Genomic DNA, 20,339 nt, shown 5'->3' with positions numbered 1-20,339 from the left:
TTTAAAACCAAGCAAGAGTTAGAGAAAATTACAAAATATAAATTAAATGGTTTTGATTATATTAAACTAAAAAGCTTTTGCACAAACAAAAACAATGTAGTCAAAATCAGAAGGGAAACAACAAATTGGGAAAAAATCTTTATAACCAAAAACTCTGACAGGAGTCTAATTACTCAAATATACATTGAGTTAAATCAATTGTATAAAAATTCAAGCCATTCCCTAATCGATAAATGGGCAAGAGACATGAATTGGCAATTTTCAGGTAAAGAAATCAAAAGTATCAATAAGCACATGAGAAAGTGTTCTAAATCTCTAATAATTAGAGAAATGCAAATCAAAAGAACTCTGAGGTATCACCTCACACCTAGCAGATTGGCTAAAATGAAAGAAGGGGAGAGTAATGGATGCTGGAGGGGATGTGGCAAAATTGGGATATTAATGCATTGCTGGTGGAGTTGTGAGCTGATCCAACCATTCTGGCTGGCAATTTGGAACTATGCTCAAAGGGCTATAAAAATGCCTGCCCTTTGATCCAGCCATACCATTATTGGGTTTGTACCCCAAAGAGATCATTAAATAAACAGAATTTTACGAAAATATTTATAGCTGCGCTTTTTGTGGTGGCAAAGAACTGGAAAAGGAGGGTATGTCCTTCAATTGGGGAATGGCTGAACAAATTGTGGTATATGCTGGTGATGGAATACTATTGCACTCAAAGGAATAATAAACTAGAGGAGTTCCAGGTGAACTGGAATGACCTCCGGGAACTGATGCAGAGTGAAATGAGCAGAGCCAGAAGAACATTGTACACAGTGACTAATATACTATGGTAAAATCAAATGTAATGGACTTCTGTACCAGCAGAAAGCATTGATACAGGACAACTCTGAGGGATTTATGGTAAAGAACGCTACCCACATTCAGAGGAAGGACTGCAGGAGAGGAAACATATAAGAAGAAGAAATGCTTGAACGCATGGGCTGAGGAGGACATGATTGGGGATGTAGACTGGAAACTACCACCAATGCAACTAACAACAATGATTAAGGACACATGTTAAAACCAGTGGAAATGTGCATCAGCCATGGGTGGGGGGAGAGCAGGAGGTGAAGGGGAAAGTAGGAGCATGAATCATGTAACCATGTTAAAAATGTATATTAATAAATGTTTAAAAAATTAAAAAAACTTTAGTTTATTGACACAGTGAGGTAAAAAACTGAAAATTTTAAAAGCCAATAAAAATTAATCTGGTATTAATAGAAGCATAATACCCAAAATGAGAGAAATTATAATTCCCTTGTGCAATCCTTATGTCACCTTTTAGGAGACACTAACAAGCTAGAACATGTCTTGGAGAGCGTATGCCATGTTGGTGAACCTATGGCACATGTTCTGGAGTGGAGGGCTGCTCCTTTCCCTCTCTCCATACATGACTGAGGACATTTCTCACATGACCTACCCCTCTGCCCAGCAGCCCAGTGAGAATACTTCTCTCTCCTTTCTGGAGTAAGGTGGTGCTCACATGTGGAGTAAGAGTTGCAGTTTGGGCACTTGGTCTCTAAGGTCTCTAAAAGGTTTGCCATCACTGGTATATAGGAGAGTGAAGAAATTAAAAATCATCATATACAAATGAAAGTCTTCTTTGTATATTCAGAGTGAAAGAAGAGGAAAGAAAACTTAAATTTAAGCTTATAGTTAAATTTTAGGGGTATTGTCAATGGGTTCACTTTTCTTTCTCTTCCCTATTGTGAGGTATACTTCTTTGTCTAAAATACCCCAAATGCCTTTACTCATATGAAAAAAAGCTACAACTCACTTTTAATTAGAGAAATGCAAATTAAAACAACTCTGATATGGGGGCAGCTGTGTGGCTCAGTGGATTGAGAGTCACGCCCAGAGACAGGAGGTTCTGGGTTCAAATCTGGCCTCAGACACTTCCCAGCTGTGTGACCCTGGGCAAGTCACTTGACCCCCATTGCCTACCCTAACCACTCTTCTACCTTGGAGCCAATACTCAGTATTGACTCCAAGATGGAAGGTAAGGGTTTAAAAAATAAATAAATAAAACAACTGAGGTGCTACCTCACAACCATCAGATAGGTTAATATGAAAGAACAGGGAAATGATAAATGTTGGGGGAAATATGATAAAATTGGAACATTAATTCATTGTTGGTGGAACTGTGAAAACTGATATAATCATTCTGAAGAGCAATTTGGAACAATGCCCAAAGGACCATAAAATTGGTCATATCCTTTGACCCAGCAATACCACTACTAGGTCCGTATTCCAAAGATATCAAAGATAGGAAAAAGAACTTACTTGTACAAAAATGTAGCAGTTCCTTTTGTGGCAGCAAAGAACTGAAACTGAAGAATTGTCCACCAATTGGGGAATAACTGGACAACTTGTGGTATATATATAATGAAATTATATATATATAATTTATAATGGAATTATAATGTGCCATAAGAAATAATGTACAAGATAATCACAAAAAAAAACCCTCTGGAAAAAACTCATATGAAATGATGCAGTAATATGAACAGAAACAGGAGAATGTTGTGCACAATCACAGCAATAAAGTATGGCCAACTGTGAATGAATTAGTCATTATCTGCAATGCAAGGATCCAAGACAACCCCAAGGGACTCATGATGAAAAAAAAAGTTATCTATTAACATAGAAGGAACTACAGAGTTTAAATACAGATTGAAGCACTCCAATCTCTTTATTTTCTTAATGAATTTTTCTCCATAAGCAATATGACTGTTCTTTAAGAACATGATAAACTTGGAAGTGTACTGTGTGATAACAAATATACAACATATGCCATATTACCTGCCATCTGGGGGAGGGAAGAGAGTGAGAGAGATGGATTGCAAAATGTTAGAAAATTATTATTAAAAATTGCATTAACATGTCAAAAATAGAATAGAATGTAATAAAAAGAATGTCTCTTTTTATCTGGACTCAAAACCCATTATAAAAGTATATATAACAAATAAAGTTTAAAGAGAGGAGGAAACAAATGATGCTAGTTCACAATGCAGTGATGAGGCAGGAGAGGAGGAGAACACAAAGAAACTATAAATCCACCAAGCCCTAAGAACAGTGACATATTCTATTTAGGCAGACCAGTCACTAGTGTCTCAGTAAGCCAGACAAGATTCCAAGTAACTATTCAGAAGCCTGGAGCCATCAAGTTTATGTCAGATGATAAAGTCACACGTGAACCCTGAAAATCTGCAAGGCAGATCAAAGGAGAATGGATTTCTCACTCAGTTTCCCCTGTGTGACTCTTCTCTTATTGACACTCCTCATTATAGGAATTATTTTGATCAACATCTCTATTTAGCCCCAGGAATATATAGAGGAACATTATAGATTATTACTAGAAACTTTACAGGCCCTCCAACAAACTCTTGGGAAAGCCCCACCTTTAGATGTCATAATTCATGACATCTAAATTCCCCTAAAAGTCACTTCATAACAAACCTGCAAATAGTGAGTTAATGTTTAAGATTTTAAACTCCAACAAACTGCACCTGAGTTTTCCATTCCCATACACAGAAGCTTACATAATGAGAAACCAGAAACAATAAGCCTTCCCCCTCCCCATCCCTGATTCAGTATGTTACAATAGATGAAAAATGGAGAAGTAGCCTTCTGTGTAAAGGCCAGTACATCCCTGAACTGTTCTCTCTCCACCCCGTTGCCTGGGGATCATGTCAAAACACATCTTTGAAAAATATTGGTGGTTACTGGAGAATGAAGAGTTGTTAGTAACAAAGTTAATGCATGTCTTAATCCATTATCTCTAAGAAAAGATGTATGTTGAAAATGAATTTCTATGCCAACCTTATGTGTGATCTCAAAGCATATAAAAATAAACAGAGCCCAAAGACTGACCAGAGCAGTCTCCATGAAGTCTGCCTGCCTGGCTGAAGCTCAGACTGTCTCTCATTCTTCTTTATCACCACGCCGTCCCGCTTCCTCAAGACTTGAACCTGTGGGATTTTGACTCCCACATTCAGAATTATATTAAATTTAGCATTTTCCCCTTCTAATAAGCTTGTTACTGGTACTGATATGTTATTGCACCCTCCTGGACCCCTTTTCTCTCTGAGGACTCAAAAGTTTCTGTGTTGCCTCTCTTCCCATTATCTGTTGTCTTTTACCTCAATCCTTCAATTTTTTCCTTCAAATGGGAACTTGTACAAGAGGTAGAAGTTATCTCAAATGAGATAGACATTTTGAGTGTGTGAAGGCAGAGAGAAAGGAGAAGGACTCAGAGATATAAGCAAGAAAGAACCAACAGTGCAGAGACAACCAGAAAAAGGAAAAAAGAAAGTAGGACTGAATTGTATCAGAGAAATAAAATAAGAAGGAAGGACACCAGTCCTACAAATATCTCAAGAGAAGATTAAAGCCAATACCTCCAATGTACTCATCTACTCAAGGACTGAAGAAAGTCCCAAGAAAAAGACCAATCTTTTCCCAATTTCCCAATCTAATTCCCATATATCCATAGATTTAGTAATAAAAATTGATTTACCCATATTTTTTAGTATGGTTGAGTTTTCCTCAATCACAAAATAACTAGAGATTATAGATTTATAAATATATATATAGGTTAAGATAGAAAGTCCAAATGTTAAGAATTTCCCTATTTGGGGGCTTGAAGCAATTTTATTGAATTCATAACTTCTCAAAATAAAATAAATTACCCCAAATCACAGTAGATATATGGAAGGAGGGGAAGGATATGTGTACCTTATGACCATTACATGTCCCTAAACTTAAAACTAATTATTATAATAGAATGTTACACATTATGTACCCTTTCTTTCAGATATTACATTTTAATAGGAAGAAAAATATGGAGTCTAAGGAATGAAGTTGATAGAAATTTCAGGCATACAAAGTTTTGAGAGTGGGGCTATCTTCCTGGTGCCTCTGAAAATCACACACGTAAGGCTGGTCCTGGTTGCCAGTATCCTCAGCCTGACATCCTACACAGACCTAAAGCTACCCTAATAATGAGTCCAGGGAATGAATTTGACATGAAGAACCTACCTTATAAAGCACTCCTAGTGTTTGTTATTCATGAGTGCCCCGTGGGTGCATTATAACCTCCTATATGATTCAAAGGTTCGGTTCTTGACTTGCCATTGTTTCATACATAGTATGGCACTGTGTAGTTGCCATATTATGTGTATAATGAAGATAATAACAGTACTGTATTTAGAGTTCCTGAAATTCATTGTGTGGGAACAGCATAGTCCCCATAATTGATATGCTCAATGTCTACTTAGTTAACAAAACCATTTCATCAAAGATGAATGTTAGACTTATTAAGTACTAATTGTCCTCTTATATGTTGTTGGAAGAACTGCAATTCACTAGTAGAAAATTCAACTTAATTATTCATATTAGAAGTTCACAAAAAAGATGCATTCAAAGGATTTAATTTCCTTTCACAGTGTGAAATTTGGAATAAAATGGAATACATGCTTCCAGCACAAATAACTTGTGACCTCACAAGAGTAAAGAATGCATCCTAAGAGGGCTTTGACATACACATAACCAAAATTTTCCAAATATTCTTAGAATGGGCAGGACTTCTTTAGGTCCTCATGTACTACTGTGCATTGGAACCAGCAATAAGGCATATGTTCATAGGCTTATGATTTAAGGCTAAATAGAATGTCAAGACTCTCTAGTTCACCTCCTCTACCATTTTACAAATGAAGAAACTCAGGTTGATAGAGGTTAAAGGAGCAAGTTCACCTAATAAGTGGAAGAGGCATTGTATTCTCTGAATACAAGAACATTTATATATCATATTGCTTTAGGGGTATAATAGTTTTCCCTTATTTACAGAAGCCCCAAGTTAAATCCAGAAAAGGCAAACCCTTTTATGTCTTTATTGTGAGTTCTATCCTTATTCTGATATCCATGAGAACTTCTATTTAGCATTCAAGGCCCTTCAAAGCCTCCTCTCCTCATACTTTTCTAGTCTCCTTACATCTTGCTACTCACCATGTTTTCTTAGATCTGTTGGCACTGGACTCCTTGCTGCTTCATCTCTCAGTTCCAGGCATTTTCACTGGCTATTCTTCTTACCTGGAATGGCCTTGATTTTCATCTCCACTTGCCAATTTCCCTCGATTCCTTTAAATCACAGCTAGAGACCTGAAGAGAAAAGAGAAGTAATAAAATAGCCTGTCATGAATAGAGAAATGATCAGAGAACTCTCCTGCAGTGAGGGCTCAATTGAAATAGAATAATAGTTATAATTAACATTTTGTAGTGGACCCAGTTACCTCAGAACTTGTCCCATGATTCTGCTGATTTCTCACATTTCTCCCTCTTCTTGGAGTCAAGGCCAATGGCTTTCATCAATTCTTTAGAGTACAATCACTTTTTTTTGCTTAACTTTTAGTAATCTGTGTTCTCTTTCAGGGTGAGTCATGTACCTGATTTCAGTATCAAATGTATTTCTAGGAATAACATTAGGGAACAGTTTTGCTACAATCATCAACTGAACTCTATTTAATTCAGAAACTATTAGGACAGAGGATTTTCAGAAATATAATAATTACAACAGGGTTATCCTGGAGTCTACTCGAACTGACTTGAAAGACCTGATTCTTAAATTTTCAATATTAGCATTTTCACATCAAAAATAGTAAATATTACACATCAAGGTATGACTTATTGTTTTATTGACTGTCTAGATATAATAAAGTAATGAATAAATATGAATAATGTTGACTAAGCTTAAAAACATGTCAGGTATACATTCTCCCTATTAGAGAGCCATTTGTTGAACATTTACTAGCAGAGTCTTAAAATACATTCTAGTACTAAGTGAAAGTTCTTCTGGCTTGCTTTTTTCATTCTTCATAGAAAATGATTCACAAACAATTTTTCTTAAAAATTTGACTTCAAGGGGGCAGCTGGGTGGTTCCTAGCTGTGTGACCCTGGGCAAGTTACTTAACACCCATTGTGTAGCCCTTACCACTCTACTACCTTGGAATCAATACACAGTATTCTAAGGCAGAAGATAAGGGTTTAAAATAATTCAACTTCAGCAGGGCAGCTGGGTGGCTCAGTGGTTTGAGAGCCAGACCTAGAGATGGAAAGTCCTAGGTTCAAAACTGGCCTCAGACACTTCCTAGCTTGTGACCCTGGGCAAGTCACTTAATTCGCATTGCCTAACCCTTACCATTCTTCTGCCTTAGAACAGTAATAATTCTAAGATGGAAGGTAAGGGTTTTAAAAAAATTCAATTTCATTAGTAGATAGGTGGATATTTCTGTGACCCTGGGCAGGTCACTTAACCCCAATCACCCAGTCCTTAACAGACTTCTTCCTTAGAACCAATACTTAGCATTGATTCTGAGACAAAAAGTAAGGGTTCTTTTAAAAATTCAATATCATTTTATTTTCAGCTCTAAATTTTCTCTTTCTACTTCCCTCCTTTTCCTTTCCAACCTATTGAGAAAGCACGAATAACAAAACCCATTATAAAATCATATGGTAAACTTCTTTCTCTTGTGACTTTCTTTTGTCTTTCTGAGCATAGGGTCTAACCAACTTCTTATTTGAGAGAAAGGATCTGACTAGCAGAGAGAGGGGAAAAAATTAGGTATCAACAAGAAAAGGGAGATAATTGTTATGATCATAACAATTTATAACAGATAGAAAGTAATGATAAAAAAATAGCCTGAGTATCATATTATAAGAAATATTCAGGGAAAACTGATATCCTTGAGCAAAAGGGGAAAATAGAAATTGAAAGAATCTACCAATTCCCTGAAAGAGGTCCCCTAATAAAACATCCTAGGACTATTAATATTTCCTTCTTTAATGGCAAGCACATGAAGAAACTGAGAAAAGCAAGGTTAAGTGCCTTCCACAGGGTAATACAGGGAGTCAGTGTCTAAGGCTAGATTTGAACTCAGGAAAATGAGTCTTCCTAACTTCAGAACTCTATTCACTTTGCCTCCTACGTATTCTATAATGACAAAATATGCAATGCAATAGCATTTCTTGTTGTTTTCAAATATATAACAAAGCATTTTCTACCAACTCCTTTCTTTACTTTCTCAAGGAGAATTTTCAGGGATAGAGCACCATGCCTGGATTCAGGAAGACCTGGGTTCAAATCTGGCCTTAGCTGCTTTCTAGCTGTGTGACCTTGGGCAAATCACTTAACCTTGTTTGTCTTTTAAAAAAGTACTGCAAGCAGTCAGAAAGAAACAATTCAAATATCAAGGAGCCCCAGTCTGAATTACATGGGATCTGGAAGCTTCCATTGAAGGACAGGAAAGCTTAGAATATGATATTTCAAAAGGCAAGGAAACTGGGTTTACAACCAAGAATCATCAAAACTGACCTATATTCGTTCAGGGTAAAACATGGTCATTTAATAAAATAGAAGATTTCTAAGCATATCTAAAGAAATGACTGAAACTAATCAGAAAATTTGATGTCTTACTACAAAATCCTAGTGAAGCATAAAAAGGTAAAGAAGAAAGAGAAAAAATTTAAGGGCTCCAATAAGGTCAAAATGTTTATATTTCTATATGGAAAGATAATATCTGTATCTCTTAAAAACTGTTATTATTACCAAAGTAATTAGAAAAAGTATACATAGATAGAGGTTGTTATAGTAAGCTGCTTAGGATGATATGTAGGGGAAAAATCTAGGACTGAAAAAGAGTATTATACTAAGAGAAATGGGAAGAGAGAATTAAAATGTGGTAAATTATACTACAACAAGAGATGCATGTGAGAGGAAAACTATTACAGTGAAGGGGAGCATGAAGATGGTGATGGGTAATACTTAAACCTTACTCTCATTGGAATTGGTTCAGAGGGAAGAAAAGCCATATTAATTGGGATAAAGGTTCTATTTTACCCTATAGAGAAGTAGAAAGGGAATAAGAAAGGGTGTGGTGGGGAAGGGAGTAATATAAGAGAGAGAAAAGTTGGGGGAAGTGATTAAAATACCCTAAAGATAAGTAGGAAGGGAATAAGAAGGGGTGGTAGTAGGAAGGAGAATAATATAAAGGAGAGAAAAGGGGGAGAATGACTAAAAGCAAAACACTGGCGTGGAGGGAAAGAGTGAAAGGAGAAAGGGCAAGATTAAAAGAGAATATCAAGATGGAGGGGAATACACAGATGGTAATTATAACTGTGAATGTAAATGGTAGGAACTCACCCATAAAATGGAAACAGATAGCAGAGTGGATTAAAAACAAAAACCCTACCATATGTTGTTTATAAGAAACACATTTGAGGCAGGTAGACACATACAGAGTAAAGGCAAGATGCTGGAGCAGAATTCATTGGACTTCAACTGAGACAGAAAAAGCAGAAATAGCAATCATGCTCTCAGACAAAGCTTAAACAAAAGTAGATCTGATTAAAAGAGATAAGGAAGATAACTTGACAAAAGGTACTATAGACAATGAAGAAATATCAGTACTTAAAATATATGCACCAAATTGTATAGCATCCATATTTTAAAAGGAGAAACTAAAGTTGCTTATGGAAGAACTATATAGTAAAACTTTACTAGTGGGGGACCTCAACCTTCCCTTATCAGAACTAGGTAAATCTAACCAAAAAATAAATAAGAAAGAAGTAAGGGAAGTGAATTAGGTTTAATAGATATCTCGAGAAAATTGAATAGGGATTAAAAAGAAATATACCTTCTTTTCAGTAGCACAGAGATTGACCACATACTAGAGCATAAAAACCTCATAACGAAAAGCAGAAATAATAAATGAAAATTTTTCAGATCATAATGCAATAAAATAATTAGAATCCATAAAGGTTCATATGGAGGCAAATTTAAAAATTAATTGGAAACCAAATTATCTAGTTCTTTAAAATGGATGGGTCAAAGAACAAATCAGAGAAACAATCACTGATCTCATTGAAGAGAATGACAATGAGGAGGCAACATATCAAAATTTACAGCATGTAGCCAAAGCAATCCTCAGGGGAATATTCATATCCCTGAATGCTTATATTAATAAAATAGAGAAAAAGCAGATCAATGAGTTGGGCATGAAACTAAAAAAAACTAGGGGGAAAAACTAGGGATTAAGAAATCCCTAGTTAAAGACTAAATTGGAAATCCTAAAAATCAAAGGAGAAATTAATAAAACTGAAAATAAAAGAACTATTAAACTAATAAATAAGACTAGGAGCTGGTTCTATGGAGAAAAAATAGATAGAATATTGATTAATTTTATTTTAAAAAAGAAAGAAGAGAGATACTTATCAGTATCAGAAATGAAATGGGAATTTCACATCTAATGAAGAAGAAATTAAAGCAATTATTAGGAGATATTTCATCCAATTATATGACAGTAAATATGAGTATCTAGGTGAAATTGATGAATATTTATAAACCTATAAATTGCCTAGATTAATCAAAGATGCAGACTATAACCTATCCATACCTATACAATCTATCTGATTCTTACCTGTATCCTTCTCTAAGTTCATCACAGGATACATACTGAACATATTGGAGATTCTCCTTACTTTCTGCTGACCTTGGGAATAGACTGGTGAATCTCTCAGGTTGTCCACTTCTTGTGATTCTCCTTTACCATATAGCATTCAATCTTCTTTTTCACTCATGGATTTCTTAGATAATATTCTTTACCCCAAATCTTCTTTAAAATTTTTATATGTTGCAGATTCCTCATACCCAGAATGTGCCTCTCTACTGTTCTCTGATATTTAGTTTCAATTCTCTGGAAACCATTTTGTTAAAGATTTCTCAGTCATGTAACAGCACCAATTGAATACTCAAATACTTAAATGGATCTGTGATATCATCAATTTTTGAGTTCCTGCCAATATTACAGACTGCAATCCTTCTATGCTTGGCCACTATATGACTCTTTGCCACAGGAAAGACACCCAGAATTCTCCTCCTCCTCCTTCTCCTCTTCTTCTTCCTCTGTGAGCCTGTCTGGGTTTTTTTTTTCTCGGCAGAGATAATGGAGCAGTTTGTCATTTCCTTCTTTAATGGCAAGCACATGAAGAAATTGAGAAAAGCAAGGTTAAGTGCCTTCCACAGGGTAATACAGGGAGTCAGTGTCTAAGGCTAGATTTGAACTCAGGAAAATGAGTCTTCCTAACTTCAGAACTCTATTCACTTTGCCTCCTACGTATTCTATAATGACAAAATATGCAATGCAATAGCATTTCTTGTTGTTTTCAAATATATAACAAAGCATTTCTACCAACTCCTTTCTTTACTTTCTCAAGGAGAATTTTCAGGGTTTTTTTTTTTCATTTATTTCCATTTACCTGCTTCTTCCTTCCTTCTGGTTTATTTATAGAAAGAATGTCAAGATTGATATGACTCAGCTGCTCCAGCTTGGTCATTGAACAATAATCCCATATTTAAAGACTCAATAGAGCACCAATAAAATATGGATATTAAAAAGATAGACTTTTGTTTCCAAAGCAAGTTCTTAAAAGAATCTTATAATTTCCCGAAGGCAAAAGACACCATAGTTGCTGCATGTTTAACCATGGGTCTAACTTGTCCTTTTATACCTTTTTTTAACTCAGGCAAACACATTGAAGGCCAAGTTCTATGTGTTGTCCAGTCAGAATTGCTAGAATTCCAGTGAAAGGCATTTTTCATCTACTTGATTTTTCCTATTGTTACTCTAAATGTAAGATTCTTGTCTAAGGATCAATACATGTGTTACTAGAGGAAATAATCATATCGGTCAATCAATATTTATTAACTACTGTATCAATCTTTACATTTTCACTATTAACCAAAACAGAAGAAAGTGGTTGCAGCTAAATGGACTTACTTACTCCTTGCAGGGCCAAAGAAAAGAATCAGTAGAGTTAGCATCAAATATATACAGAAAAAAAGAATCATCCTTTCATAGGACACATTCATCTTATGATAAAGTGTTCATGACAAGTATCTACAAAAAGATCACCATGAAAATTATTATTGCTTATGGAACAACAGTTACAAAGTACAAAAACTGGAGACTGTAAATGCTGCAAAGCAATTCTTTGCTGTTATGAAAAGGGTAACTGTTTAATTAAAGATTTGTCATAAATTAAAAGGAAAGCAGGAAGTCAGAATGTCAGAATGGTGGGAAGAAGGAAGGGAGGAAGGAAGGAACGAACAAACGAATGTACAAATGAACAAACGAATGAATGAACAAACAAAGGAATGAAGGAATGAAGGAATGGAGGAATGGAGGAATGAAGGAAAAGAGGAAGGGAGGGAGGGAGAGACACAGAAAGAATAGGAGGGACAGAAAAAGAGAAGAAAAGAAGAAAGGAATGTTCTCACACTATAGGTAAACTAAATAAAAACATTTTTACTAAATGAGACAAAATATGCCTTTGAGAGCAAGATGTGATCTCTTGTCAATGACATAAATCAAAGATTTAACTTCCTTTCCTTCCCTTACTTTCTCCCTCCTTCCTTCCTTCCCAGTCTTCCTGCCTGTATTTCTTCCTATCAGCCTGTATTCCTGACTTCTTTTTAATTTATGACAAATTTTTTATTAAGGGAGGGAAGAAAGAAGATATGGAGGGAAGGAGGAAGAGTGGGAGAAAGAAAAAAGAAGGGAGGGAGAAAATGAGGGAGGGAAGAAGAGAGGAAGGAAAGGAAGGAAGAAGTTAAGAAGGGAAGCAGAGAGAGAGAAAGGGAAGGAGAGAGAAAGGCAAGGAGAGAGAGAAGGAGGAAGAGGAGAAGAAAGGGAGAGAGGGGGAAAACATTTATTCAATGCTAGGTATTGTGCTAAAAAGTAGGAATCCACTTAGGAGCAAATCAAACAGTCCTTACCTAAGGAACTTACATTATAACAGGAGAAGACAAAAACATAAAAGGAATTAGAAAGAGAGGCAGTATACGTGTGTTGTGGCATGGTCTGGAAATGACCCATGGTCCCAGAGACAGAGTTCAAGTCAGCATTATTTCAAATAATCAGTACTTATTTCTTCCCAATTCAACTCATTATGAAAAAACTGACAAAAATAAAATAACAATATTCATATTTATCTTCAAATTTTGCCAAGTGGACATTGCCTCATTTGAGCCTCACAACAACCCTGTCAGGAATTGAGAGGAAATAGACTCAAAGAGGTGAAGTGCCTTGCCTAGACTCATGGAGTTGCCAGAAGTAGGATCTTCCAGACTTCAAATCTCTCTCTCTCTCTGTCTCTCTCTTTCTCTCCTTCTCCTAAGCCACTCTACTTCTCTATTTACATATGGGAATTCACTTATTACATAAAGTGAAGTTTACTTAGAACTGCTAACACTTGTGAAAGTGGCCAAAGTATGTCAACTGGCACAATTGAGGGACCATGTAGCTTTTCATTTTAAAAAGTAGCAGGTTTATAAGGATAAAATTGGCTCCTAAGTAGAGGCTTGTCAGACTCCACACTACCACAGCAAATGATTTGCTCTCTTAAATCTAACAAGTCAACATCGCCTAATTTGCATTTAAATCCCTTCCCTAAATTATACTTTTAAAATGTTCAACTGTTAATAATACCCTGGAAACACATTTAACTATAAACACACTTAACTGTTCACAAAAGTTAACTGTTTCAAGGGTATTATTTACATGAATTATGAAGATTTTCAGTTCTTAAAATGCATTTTTTCACTTATAAACCTAGTAAACTAATAAACCGATAATCTGTTCAAATTCTTCCTTCTAAAACAAAAAGTACATCCTGACATTCCCTTTTCATTCTCATGCCCTAAAGATTCCAAGGTTATGTCCTCCAACTGTTCACCCTGATCTTGGGAGGCTTCCCAGTAGCTGTTTGAGTTCAATCTTTGATTTGTGTCATTGGCGGATATCACACCCTGCTCTCAAAGGTATATTTTCTCTCATCGGTGACAATGCTTTTATCTAAATAGCTATAATGTGAGAACATTTTCAGTTTTAGGCAAAACTAGAAAATAAGGAGAATAATTTGCTCTATTTTGCAGCTGCCCATCAAAACACTGTCACTAGCAGACAGTTACTCCAGATTTTATTCACTGGCTTAGTGGGGAAAGTGCTAAGGAGATAGAAAATTTGATCAGATTCTTCCTGTAAGGCATGCTAATTGTGTTTATGTAGTCAAGTCATGTAACCTTTTTGCCTCTGGCAGATCACTAGGATTTCTCTATTAAGCCACAGGAAGGTTATGAACTATATAAATGGAAGGAATTGGACAACTGGAGAATTCCAAGCTGAGGAAATCACAGATCCTTTCCATTTCCATTTATTTTGTGCATCCTCCTTCACTAAAGACTTTTCCACTAAAGATGCTCTACCACAGAATGATTACATCAAAATAACAACTTGTATTTATGTATCTCTGATGTTGTAAGAGAAGCCTGGCACAGAGAGGGGCTTTTGAGGAGAGAGAGACTGGAGTGACAGGAAAGACAGTTGAAAGGAATAGCAGGGAACCCTGGGAAAGGAACAGAAGAGAGGGGGAGTTTGTCCTAAGACCCTGAACTGGATGGAGCTCATACCTCATCTCGGGATTCGAATTCCCTGAATATCTGAGGATTTCCCAACATTTTCCTGGTACCTCAGAGACCTGTGATTGTACCTGTTCTCCTGGATAACAAAAGAAAGAGGGCTGGCTTAACATTTTATGGCAGCTTGAGGGGCTTTGCCTGGAAAGCCCACTGACACAGTCCTGAAGATGACTTGCTCTCTCTGTGCCAACTAATGAAAGACATTGCAACCTGTCATTTAGATTAGGTTAACAGCATAGGAAGGGAGAAGAAATCAAGAACGTTTCTGGCCAGAGCCTTTTGGTTTTGGCTTAGGCCAAAAGAGACTCCATACCATCCTGTCATCAGATTAGGGTATTCCTGTTCCCTCTCTCCAAAGACCTTTCCTTCATTAAACCACCCCTTTGAGATTAATACTCAGTCAGATAAATCCTTTGTTGTTTTTTTTAAACCCTTAACTTCTGTGTATTAGCTCCTAGGTGGAAGAGTGGTAAGTGTAGGCAATGAGGATCAAGTGACTTGCCCAGGGTCACTAGATAAATCCTTTGTGAGGAAAAAGGGCTTGTAGGGTGAGGGGTTTGTTGAAGGGTAAAGAACTCTCTGTAGCGTCAAGTTTTGTCAAATCTTTGGGAGTCTGTCATTGCTTTTCACCCTAGCTGGAGTTGATCAGGAAGGACATTGGGGAAGGTTAGGCATAAGCAAAGCCCTGACCAACAGCCAAAACCTATTTCCTTCAGTGTCTCTGCCCTGGCCAGACTTCTGCTTGCCCTTTCACATCCACCATATCCAATACTGTCAAAGTGCAGCCATTTGTCTCTCTGACAGGAAGGAAGGAAGTTTTCCTACAGGTCAGCTAGTCAATTCACCTTGACTAGGGCCAAACAACATCTACTAGGGAATTCTCTTTCAGTCCTTTGATATTTCTATGCCTCCATTAGAGACTATCTGACAGAGAGGACAACCATCAACACTCTGCCCAAATGGGGAGGGAGTTTCCCTGGAGGGTTAGTTCATTTGATTCTAGCAAACAACCTATGAACCTATCACACCAGGGTTCTCTCCCTGTCCTTTTAACAATATTAATATGTACGTATGCATATATCCATTCATATTTCATATGTTCATAATCTCCTTAGAACCTGAGGTAACATCAAGTTCTCTACCTACCATATAGTAGCTGTTTAATAATGTCTAATGATTGATTGACTATGAGTACTGTACCTGTCAGATGTATCAGAAGACAGGGCCAACCAAGTAGGAAAGGTTTCAATGACAGACCCAGTGATGGACTGGATGTCTATTTTCCAAAGACTATGACTGCTAAGTTTGGAGAGCTTCATCCCTAAGCTGGCCAAAGGATGATGGAATTTTCAGCCTCATGAAATGATTTTTAAAGCATTTAAAGCATTGCTCTCCCTTGGAGGCAGAGGTTCCCATACAGATTGTAATCAGAAATCTGTGAAGTAGTGAAGCATCACATGCATCAATCCTGATTAATAAGAAGGTCTAGTGGCTCCTTATTCCCTCTGAATAAAATGCAAACTCCTTGATTTGGTGGTGAGAGTTCTTCACAATCAATCTCCAAACTCTTTAAAATTATATTTTCAGTCTATCTCTCAAAGGTAATCACCTACCATTCCCTGCCCCGTACTCTTTGTTCCAGCCAAACCAGTGAACTCAATGTTCTTTGTACATGATTCTCCATCTCCCTTCCCTATTTCTTTTCAAAGACTGGAGTGCTCACTCTCTTTTATCCCCCTCTTTTTAGTATGTCTAGTTGTATTCTAGGCTCAGCTTAAGGGCTACGTTTTAAATGTGTAATTTCCTGATTCTCCCAGGCCTTAGCACTCTGCTTAAGAGCTACATTTTTATTACACATTAAAGTTTGTGAAGTACTTGGTAAATATTATCCCATTTTATCCTCACAACAACTCTGGTAGGTAATGCTATTATTATCCCCACTTAACAGATGGCTAAACTGAAGCATATAGAGGTTACATGACCTACCTAAGGTCACATTGCTAATAAGTATTTGAGGTTGGTTTTGAACTGGTCTTCCTGACTTCAGGACCAGAGCTCTAGCTACTGTGCTACCTAACTGTATCTTCTTTTCCATTACTTTGTATGTTTTTTGTAATTTCTTTTCTGTATTACATATTGCCCACCATCTTTCTCCTTTGGTACTCTGTACACTCCCTGAGGCCAGAGACATTTTACTTTCATCTGGTATCACTAATACATAGCAGTGTGTCACCTAAATGACTCAAATAATCAAGTTGAATTAAGAGATTTCTCTGTTTGAATTTTATTTTATTAAAGGGTTCTTTTGATTGAAGACTGAGATAGCAAGCACAATCCCAGAGACTCAGGATGAAAAATACCATCTGTCCTCTAATAAAGAACTGATGGAGGGGCAGCTGGGTAGCTCAGTGGATTGAGAGCCATGCCTGGAGACGGGAGGTCCTAGGTTCAAATCCGGCCTCAGACACTTCCCAGCTGTGTGACCCTGGGCAAGTCACTTGACCCCCATTGCCTACCCTTACCACTCTTCCACCTATAAGTCAATACACAGAAGTTAAGGGTTTAAAATAAAAAAAAAGAACTGATGGAGACCGAACATAGCCTGAAACATATTATATTTCATTTTTCGTTCCCTCTTTTTTTCTCATTTGAGATCTCTTCCATAAAATGAGTAATGTGGGAAAATGTGTGCATGATTGCACACGTAAAATCAATATCAGATTGCTTGCTATCTCAGGAACAAGGGAAGGAGGGAGTCAGACTAAGGAAGAGAATTTGGAACGTAAAATAAAACAAATCAATGTTTAAAAGTTGTTTTTAATGGGGGAAAATAAAATATTTTAAATGTTTACTGATTCGATTTTGTGTATTTCATATCATCAGCTTCATGTGATATATATACATATATACATATATGTAATACAAAAATTTTTATTGTTAATGGAATTTGTGCCTTGTGATTTTTTTAGTCAAATGAGTTTCTTAATTTTCTGCCTAGGCAGGGAGCAGACTAGGTAGTCACAGGATTTGTGGGACTGGGACTAGAGAAGACTTATATAGTTTACTATAGTTGTCTTCAAGTATTTGACATCTTGTCATGTGGAAAAGGAATCAGATATGGAACTATTGGTCCCAAAGGTCAAAACTAAAAGCAATGGGTAAAAGTTATAAAGAGGCTAATTGGGGTATTAGGTAAGGAAAAACTTTTTTATTGCTGGAATATTCAAGTCAAATGGATTCTTTGGGAATGAGCCATCTGCTCAATCTCCCAGTGGAAGTCTTTAACAAACCAGGTGAGATATTTTCAGAAATAATACCATGAATTCCGAAAGATGGATTCCACCTTGTTGGGAAATGTTGTCAAGAGAATTGAGCGAATGAACCTTAACAGCAGTTGTACTTTTGGGGTGTCTTGATCCAAAACTAAGGTCATAAACCTTAATTGTCAGTATAGGTTCTTAAAGAGGATTGTCCTATTATCTCTTGGGTAACTTGCTCCGTTGACCAAAATGTGTATTAATTACTGGTTGTGTCACACTTGGATTGGTTTATCTAGTTTACATCCTTCAGTTTGTTTTATACCCTGAGGTTACCCCAACCAAAGATTATAGCTCTAATAGCAAATATTCTAGAGGTGATATTTTTGGTAAACAGGCCAGTATATGGTTGCTGAATTCTTTTTATTCTTTTTTATCTTTCCTTTTTGATGTACACAGGTGTTGGGTTAACAGTTGTGGTAGTAAAGAGCCAGTGGATCGATTATCATTATGTGTTTGTTGTTAGTGTATATTCCCTTGGCTAATGTAAGCTAATGCAAGGAGGATAGGATTCTTGTTACTGATTTTAGCATTATGTCTTAATAGAATCATCCAATATAACATTAGGAGTTTTGATTGATTTTTGGAATTAAAATATTAACAGGTTTGAGTTTTAATGCTTTCTTAACTGATGGCTAATCAAAATCAACATTGCTCCTTTTGTCTCCAAACCATTCTGCTGGCTGTCCCCCATGCCTGAAATATGCCCCCTTCTCATGTCTGTGTATTGGAGTCTCTGATTTCCTTCAAGTATTACTCAGTTCAGCTGAAGTGCCATGTGTGGATGCAGCCTTTTTTTGAAGTTACCTGCTCCTCCACAGGTATTCTGTTTCTGTTTTCTACTGGCTTCATATTTACCCATACATGTACATGTTAGTTCCCTTATTACAATGTAAATTCTTTGAAGGCAGGAATAATTTTGATTTTTTCTTTGTATTCCCAGAATCAAGCACAGTATCTGATACACAGTAGGCAATTCATAAATGCTTGTTAATTTAGTAGAGAAAAATCTAGGATTACAGAATCATAGAATTTAAGACTTAGACAGGACCTCAGTGGTTATCTAAGTCCAACCTATGCCCAAAAAAGACCCTTTTAACAATATACCCAAGTTGGTAAGCCATTGTGTGCTTGAACAGCTCCAAAGAAAAGTAATCTACCATCTCTCCATATAATCCATACTAATTTTTGACAGATCTAATTGTTGGAAAATTTTCTAGGTTTTTCCCCCAACACCAAAATTTGCCTCATATCTTCCATTTCACTGCTCCTAATTCTGCTCTCAGAGACCAAGTAGACCAAACAATCTCTCTTTCACATGACAGCCCTTTAAATATTTGAACACAGGCATTATGTGCCCTTTGAGTCTTTTTTTTCCCCAGGCTTAACATCTCCATTCCATAAATGGCATGGACTCTAGATTCTTTCCCATCCTAGCTACTTTCTTCTGACCCTCCCCAGATTATTATCAATTACCTTTCTTAAACTGACACCCCGAACTAAACACAAATAACCATTATAAATAGGAAGGAAACTGTCAGTGGTCAATATTTTAGACTGTATATGTAAATGTATACTACAGAAAGGTTATTTCACATTGGAAGCACTTGTTACATGTTACATTTGCTGTGTTTTAAAAAGGATTCAGTTTGATTAAAACTGAAAGTGTTTCAAAGGATAAAAATAAACAGTAGTCATTCTGCTTAAATTTGCAAAGACAGTATTAATAAAATATTTCCATTAAATTTAAATAAATTTAAATTTTAAATTTCCATCAATTTAGTGATTTCATAGAGATAGCCTTCCTTTAGTTTAAAATATATGAGTAAGATATCATATTTTCAGGGTATCAAATAATATATCCTAAAGTTTTTGAAAATTGCTTAGTTTTGTCTTTGGTTATTTTGTTCTTAGAGTACAAATGGCATGTATTTTGACAAGGCTTTTACACCATTTTGCTTCGATATGTGTATATTTTATCAAGACTATCAGATCCAAAAGGCCTGCGTTTTGTTCAGCCAGAATGCATAAAAAATCTGTCTAACATTTTTAATCTGACTACCTGATATTTTATTTCCATTACCAAGCTAAAGAAATGCCTCCTACATTTAAATTAGCCCTTAATAGTTTGTGGTTGGTGATTTGTTATATAATACTTTTTTTTTCAGCTCTGGCTTCTGGTAATGGTGCCATTTAATTGTTAATTATGGCTTCTCAAAGTATCACAGTCTTGTGATCACAGTGAAGTCAGGGGACAAGACTCTTCAGCTAGAATGATAGGACTGTAATGAACAAAATATGAACTGATTGAGAAAACAAAGGTTTGATCTTCTGAGCATATCAATTTATTAAGCAATACCTGCTAACTGCCCAATAAATTGAGACCAGGAATGGGCCCCTTCCTCAGCTTATGGCTTTTTTCTGAAAAAAAAAAATAATCAAATAAGAC

This window comes from Gracilinanus agilis, chromosome 5 (assembly GCF_016433145.1).
Source record: "Gracilinanus agilis isolate LMUSP501 chromosome 5, AgileGrace, whole genome shotgun sequence".
In the NCBI taxonomy this organism is placed as follows: Eukaryota; Metazoa; Chordata; class Mammalia; order Didelphimorphia; family Didelphidae; genus Gracilinanus; species Gracilinanus agilis.
This window is presented reverse-complemented; position numbering follows the sequence as displayed.